General features: G+C 40.6%; 1 pseudogene; it reads left to right on the top strand.

The window, feature by feature from the left end:
* The first annotated feature begins 1,258 nt into the window (after window positions 1–1,258).
* On the top strand, window positions 1,259–5,486 carry LOC142426192 (vacuolar protein sorting-associated protein 26C pseudogene; annotated as a pseudogene).
* The last annotated feature ends 2,160 nt before the right edge of the window (window positions 5,487–7,646 follow it).

The raw sequence follows: 7,646 nt of genomic DNA, 5'->3' as shown, positions 1-7,646 counted from the left end.
GTAAATATTTTATTGTGTCTCTAATTAGCAATTGCAAAGTAATATATATCCCAGAGTACAAGATGATAAAAACAAACAGTTTAAATAATTTTCAGATTGATTCTTTTTTGCTTTCCACTGAAAATGATGATAGAGAAATGAAAAATCATCACATGCCGTACAACTAAATAGATATTTCCAGGAGGGATGCCATTTAATTGAAAGTAATATAAACTCAACCAAAGCCAAGTTTTGCAAAGCCACTTGATTCTGCACATCTCTTGGAAGAAATCTGCACTTTTCTGTTTTAGCAGTCCATCTTACTCTGTCATCCAAGTAGCCAGCATCTTGTTTTGAAAGCAACCCATTTATCACATGGTATGTGACTATTTATTGCTTCTCAGTTGTGTTTTGTAGACTTGTGATAGAAATGGCAGTTAACAGATCACTTCTCTAGCAATCTGGGAATGAATTATGATGCCATCAAAAGTCGAGTGACAGAATGCACAATTAATGACTCCTGAGAGTATGTTAGTAAATCTGGACTAGAAATAGTTATGTAAAGAGCTGTGTTTGTGTTTGATATCAGTTCACTCCCAAAGGGCATCTGCTAAGCTAATATGAGGAGCTCAGAGACATGGAAAGAGGACATGGAACCTTTTTTCTTTCATTGAAGTATGTAAATATTTGAATTTAATATGATACACAAACCTGTAAGTACAGACATATCATGGAAGTCATTATTATGAGCAACACACTTTATAATAATCTAACCTTAATCTGAGAAGGCAGGTGTAGAATGATGCATTCAGGAAGTAAAAAGCAGACTATTGTGAGTGTGAGGGAATTTGAAACTAGCCAGCAAAAGAAGGACCATGAAATAGCATGTCTAAGAATCTGTTTATTGGGACTGACAAACTCATAGGTGCTCCCATCCCCCCCCCCCACAGAGTAGAGTTCTTTCAGACAGATCCGGTAGGACATATTAAAGGGGAAGAAGGGGACGTGGTTGGGGGGTGGGGTGGGAAGAGGGGGCTTCTGTATGTCTTGGTGATGAACCTCACAGCAAAGTGGGTTCTCAGTGGGAATCAGAGAACTCCACCGGGCAGTTATACCTTATTGTTGGCGGTGCTGTGGTGGAGGAGTATAATTTCTTTCTATGGCTCTTTTACCCGAGTTTCTGTAACTTCCACCGAATTATTGGGAAGGATGTGCCCAGAGGGCATGTGCAGCACCGGTAGAGGGGACTGGTCTGTTTTCATTACTACCCTTTGGCTGTATGGATGGGTCATCTTTGAAGCAGCAGAAAATAGGGAAAACCTCAACAACCTTTGAAGCGCACATTCAAGGGCTCTGCCTGCAGTTACAGAGGCCACCAAGCCCCGATGCTTCACAACCTTGGCACGGAGAATCAGAGGTGGCACTGAGACTACGGGGCACCTTCTTATCGGGTTGAGGTTATGTAACTATGCAACAAAGCGACAGGTGGGATAGCGTCTTGACCCATTTGACAAAGATCACGGGACCACATGGCTGATAAACCAGGAACCTGATGGAGACTTGGCTACCAGATGATTGGCAGCCTAAGAACCAGAAATAGACTCGGATAACACTTGGTATCTGAAAACTGGAGAGAGGGAGAGATTTGATCGCTGATTGAGAAGACCAATGACTGCATATGTGTTGTCTTAATCCGCATCCTCTGTTTTCCCTCTCTAGTTTCCAGTAACCACTGCGATGGCTCTGCAGAACTCAGACAGATGCATGCTTAAAGGCTTCATTAATGATGTTAACAGGTTGTAATGCCAGTGAGAAAGGTCAGGGTTGGGTTGTTTATTAGGACATGTTACAAAGTTCTGTCAAGTCTGCTAACAAATGCCCAAAGGGCACGCCACTTTCTGTAAACCTCAGTCTGAAGGCATTCTGATTGAGCTACATGGGTCAGTAAGCCCAATTCCTGAAATTAAGGGCCAACAGGCACCACACTCTTGGAAGCCTTAGCCCAGAGACACTTAGCTCCACTTCTGTGGGTCAATAAGTCCGATTTCTTCAGTTACGTGTCCAGAAGCACCCCACCCAACCAGCCAGCCTCCTGTACAGAAGTACTCAGCTTTACTTGCTCCGTGGTTAGCGAGTTCCTCACGGTTTCAAGCTCTGGCTCCTGGTTCTGCTGCTGCTTCTCTGATATGGTCCTTTGGATCCAGGAGGTTCACTGTGCAGAGATCATGGGTCTAGATGACACATTCCAATCCTGGCTCTTGCTTGTAATGAGATCCCTCCTCCTGCTTCTCAGGAGACTCATTTTATACACATGCACAGTAGGATGGCACTCCAGGGAATCCTAGTCACTTTAACATATAGGTGAATCCTATCAGCATCTTCACTCAGTTTCCTAGTAGACTCCTGCAAAGAAAGGCTGTGTGTGTGTGTGTGTGTGTGCGTGCGTGTGTGTGTGTAGAGACTAACTGGAATAGCCATATTAAATAATTCACTGCCCCTACAATATCTTTACTATTTGCTGATTCTAACTCTTGGTAAACCATTAATTTCTTTAATCCACCCCCTCACTTGTGATCATGCACCCCTTGTCCATCATTTATTGTACGGTGGTGGCTCGTGTGCTGCTGTGTCTGTGGGAGCTGTGTCCCTGGGATTTAAATACAAGCTGGGTCACCAAAAGTGGACAGGTTTCAGTAGAGCTTCTAAACTAAGGACCAACTATAATGAAGGAATAGGATGTCCATGTCTGAAGAATTAGTCACTGTAACCTGATGGACAGGATCAAAACATGGTCAGATAGTAAACACCTTATGCATAGAGGCACATTTATGCAAGTATTCATTGTAAAACTTTCTTCGTACATTGTTTTCTGTTAGAACGCAAATTCATTCACAGTCTTGGCCATCCCATGTGTGTCAAAGTATAACTGTACACCATAACGTTTACAGCGACTGAGGTTTTAGAAGTAGGTTGCCACGCCTTTCTCCCTACTCACATCTGGATGGAACCAAACCACCTTCCTTTCAGTTAGGAGCTGAGGAAGTGAACCATTTGCATTTCCCAGTGGACTTCCTTTCATAAGTACTATGAGTTCACAATGGCTCAGTTGCTCGTTGCTAACTGAAGGGTTCACATTGAACTCACTGAGCAGCTTCATGGCATAAAGACCCAACAATCTATGCTCATAAAGATTTATGGGGCAAGTCTACTTGGTGAAAAAACATATGGGAACTGGAAACATAGGGAATCCAGGGCAGACGATCCCTTCAGGACCAGTGGTGTGAGTGGCGATAATGGGAGGGTAGAGGGAGGGTGGGTTAGAAAGGGGGAACCGATTAGAAGGATCTACATGTGACTTCCTCCCTGGGGGACAGACAGATTAGTGGGTGAAGGGAGACATTGGATAGGGCAAGATATGACAAAATAATTTATAACTTATCAAGGGTTCATGAGGGAGGGAGAAGCATGGAGGGAGGGGAAGAAATGAGGGCCTGATGCTAGGGGCTTAAGTGGAGAGCAAATGTTTTGAGAATGATGAGGGAAATGAATGTACAAATGTGCTTCACACATTGATGCATGTATGGACTGTGATAAGAGTTGTATGAGCCCCTAATAAAATGATTTAAAAAAAACCATGGGCACACTAAAGTGTCAGTTTCTCTATAGTCCTTAACAATAAAATGTGTCTCAATGTTCACAAAATTGCCTTTTTACCTCTTCCCATAAAAATTCAGATGATTTCATTTAAAACAAGCAAACAAAAATGCTAAACACTTACATCCAAACTACTATTGTCTGGTGTGAGGGAACGCACTGAACATTTCCACAAGTGGAATGATAAATCCACCGACACAATGTCAATTCCTTTTCTTTATCATCAGTGTAAGCTTTAACGATTTCTGTAGTTTTATGTATACATGATTAAAATATGTCTAAGCACTTATATGTAAAATTAAACACCAAGTCCCCAAGAGAAACTCAGATGCATACATAATAATGAACTAATAATAAAAACTGAAAAAAGAAATGAGGTATTCAAATTACATCACAATCAACTCACAATGGCATTGTTGAAACACAGAAGTGCCATATCAGCGGTATATCAATATTGCTATTATCAGCTATTCTGATTCATGGTGAGCCTGTATGCTCACCATGCAATGGGCAGGCCACTCAATTGGAACAATCATGTTGAAATTGTGTGTATTCTGTAACTGGTGACAACAATTGGGTCATTGGAATCCTTTGACCAAATTGACAACACTGGGAGACATGAAACTATAGGCTCACAGGACTTGAGTGCCTTTCACTCAGATAGTCAGCTCATCTGAGAACACGGGGATCCCATAGAGCTGGGGCAGAACATCTGCAATCCCACATCATCCTGCAACCCAGCTTCATGTGGTGTGACTTATGTTGCCAATTGCCCTGTCCATCTTAGGATCCCTGACTACTTGCTCACAGCCTTCCGCCCACTCTCAGCCCATGGCCAGGGCAGTGTGCTGGGACACAGCAGCCCGCGCACCACAGCTGCTCCCACTGCACAATGGCCAAGGACACAGACATGCTTCATTTACTTTCTTTCTACTGAGTATTGCCAAATCGGTTGGCTTATTAAAACTTTGTTTTACAGACGTGGTCAAAAGTAACAAATTCAGACTATTGAATGAGCATGAATGATGCTGAAATTCACTTTTGGAATTGTCACTTGGCTTTTAGAAATGTGACAAGACATACATGGTCTATGCACTGGTGACCTATGCCATAAATTTTAACCTAATTTTATCATTTCCACCTGTCATGTGTGCGTTGCTTATGTAAGTGCATTTTTTGTGAAAAAATCAGGAGGGAAAAAAAAGGCCGAGAAGTGGAAACGGGAGTGGAAGGGGGTGGGGGCCTTCTTCCTTTTGAATCCTGTGCGGCAGAATCTGAGATGGTTCCCTGGACACCAAGATTAAAAGCTCGAACAAGGATGAGCGCGCCCAGGAGCTGCTCTCTGGTGTGGTGCTCATCAGTTAGGATTCCGTCCAACACCAAGGAGTTTCTTTGGCGATGGAAGTGTCGGTAAACCTCCAGCTCAGTGCCCAAAGTGTGGGTCCGTTTGCAGCATTTTATAACTCCCAAGCCTGTCCACTTTATCACCAGCACCATAGAAATGGTAAAGCCATGAAAATTCCCCAGTGGCAAGACAGAAATTCCTTTTGAATTTCCACTCCACGTGACGGGTAATAAAGTTCTGTATAAGACCCACCATGGTGTGTTTGTCAACATCCAGTACACAGTGTGCTGTGACATGAGGCGGTCTCTGCTACCTAAGGACCTAACCAAGACCCCGAATGATGAAAGATTCATCGTTCACTCTGCTCCTCAGAAGGGGAAATGGACTCCCACCCCGCGGACTTCACTATCACCCCTGAAGCCTTGCAGAATGTCAGAGAGCCTTGCCCAAATTTCTTATTAGAGGACATCTCATCTCAAGTAGCTGTGCTATCACAGAGGTAGTTTGATATTGCCCACGATGCACTCATTTTCTCTTTATCTGTAAAGACTGTATGTGTAAAACCACTAATAATATTCTTTTTAAAAATAATTCTCTTAAAAGATTATGAATATATCAGTGTCATTTGAATTATAAGGTATGATAGAGAATGTCCCATCAAACATTCTAGAAATGGGGCATATTATTAGCCCTTTATAGTCAATGACAGAAAATAAATAGAACTTCATAATAATATAAAACTTTAAGCAAAGGTGACTTAATGGCACACTATTAGCCTAGATCAAGCTCCATAAATATGACTTCTACTTTAAATAATACTTTGTGATGGTTAATGGCCACAGGTCACCAGAAACCTGTACTGAATGTAAAAAGAAATGTATTTCTAAGGAGGTCTGAGAAGGTCTCCAATTTTTCATTTAAATCCTCCTGCCTGTAATTTGCCATAGGCATAGGAATTAGCCTGAAAGTAATTATACTTATAATGGGCTTGTTGAGTAAGAACTTTGTCACTTGTTCCTTAAAATGAAGACACTTTCCAATTGTACGTGCAATTACCTTAGAACTAGAGCCATTGTTTCCACCCCCATCTGGGAGTTGCAAGAGATTTGGGGGACAAAAAGTGTGAATGCACAAAGGCTGAACTCTAAGAACACATCTTTTTCAGGTATCTATTGCTGTACAACAAATCACCCAACACAGCACCGTAAAGCGACAGCCATTTACTAAAGAGGATGATAGTGTGGTTTAGGAATTTGCAGAGAGCTCAGCAGCCTGATAGTTCTGCTCTACAAGGTTTTGACAGTTATGACTTGGCGGTATGAAATTTGTGAATGGACTTTACTGAGGTAGCTGGTAGAGGAACAGAAATGGCCAAACATTCCACTGGGAATGTCCAGTAACATTCGCTTGGGACCGTCAATAAAAGCAACAACTTGTTGACTTTAGCTGGTTGGAATTCTTCCCTGGAGGTTTACAGTCTCAGAGGACAAGGGAAGAAGTGCTTAGCTTCATTCTAAAAGTCACTTGGCTTCACTTGCCATGTACATCTTTGGTTGATGCAGTTAGAATCGCACCCTGAATCCAGGTGAGCACAGGAATGTTGAATTTCTATGGCTCTGCCTCAAATTGGGCACAGTATAGTAAGAAAGAAGTTGGAAGAAGTAGAAAACCAAGTACTTAAAGATAAACTCTAGATGAGGAAGTGACTTCTAAAATATATTGTATGTCAATATTGAAAGTTGTGTAAACTGCTAATTTAAAGCATGTAAAAAAACACAATTTTCATTATGGATGGAAGTGATGTTACAGGGGGGAAAAGCCCTTATTCTTTCAAATGTAAATAATGTTTCCTTAGGTTGTCAAGAATTCCTTTTTTCTTAAAACTAATTCATATACTTACTCGCACATTTTTATTTTTGTGCCAGACACTCTATTAAGTGTTCTGAATCCATTATCACATTTAATTAGTGAAAAAATGAGATGGCAGAAGTTTTATTTTCTCCATTTTACAGCTTACAAACTAGTGTTTGAGAAGCCAAGTGTCCATAGATAATAAAATGTAAGAGACAGCTCTAGCCCCAATGTTGCTCGTATTTACTAATTTTATTTCAAATTACTTCCATATTGAAAAGGTCAAATTATTAAAACTTGTATACATAGAAGAGAATACAATGAGGATCTATTTGAATACTCTCATTTTTTAGTTTGTTTAAAGTGGCAGGTGTAACATAAAAATCCCCCAAATGATGCCTTCTGTGTATGATTAATAGCATTATAGTTTCCATTACACATTGTAACCTTTACTATTTTTATTACCTCAAATCATGTAAGATATTTGTAAGTTTGAAAGCATGTATTCAGTCTTTCTCCTCAAAAGGAAATATAGAGAGATATATCCAAATCTAAGAACAATGCTTCGGAAGAGGGTTGGTACTTTCCAAGGACTCTTGTTTAATGAAGTGATCCATCTTTCTTAATAAACACTGAAAACCGATTAGTTAAAAAACACTATATAAATGAAGTGTCAATTATGTATTTGTACATTAATAAATGAGGTATATTTAAGAATAATTTGGACCAAGCATGACAAATGTAGGTGATTTTCTTCAAGAAACAACAACAAAAGTTGACATGAAAAGGCAAAATTATAGTCTGTCATCTGTAGTTG

Source organism: Tenrec ecaudatus, chromosome 14 (genome assembly GCF_050624435.1).
Source record: "Tenrec ecaudatus isolate mTenEca1 chromosome 14, mTenEca1.hap1, whole genome shotgun sequence".
In the NCBI taxonomy this organism is placed as follows: Eukaryota; Metazoa; Chordata; class Mammalia; order Afrosoricida; family Tenrecidae; genus Tenrec; species Tenrec ecaudatus.
This window is presented reverse-complemented; position numbering and strand designations above follow the sequence as displayed.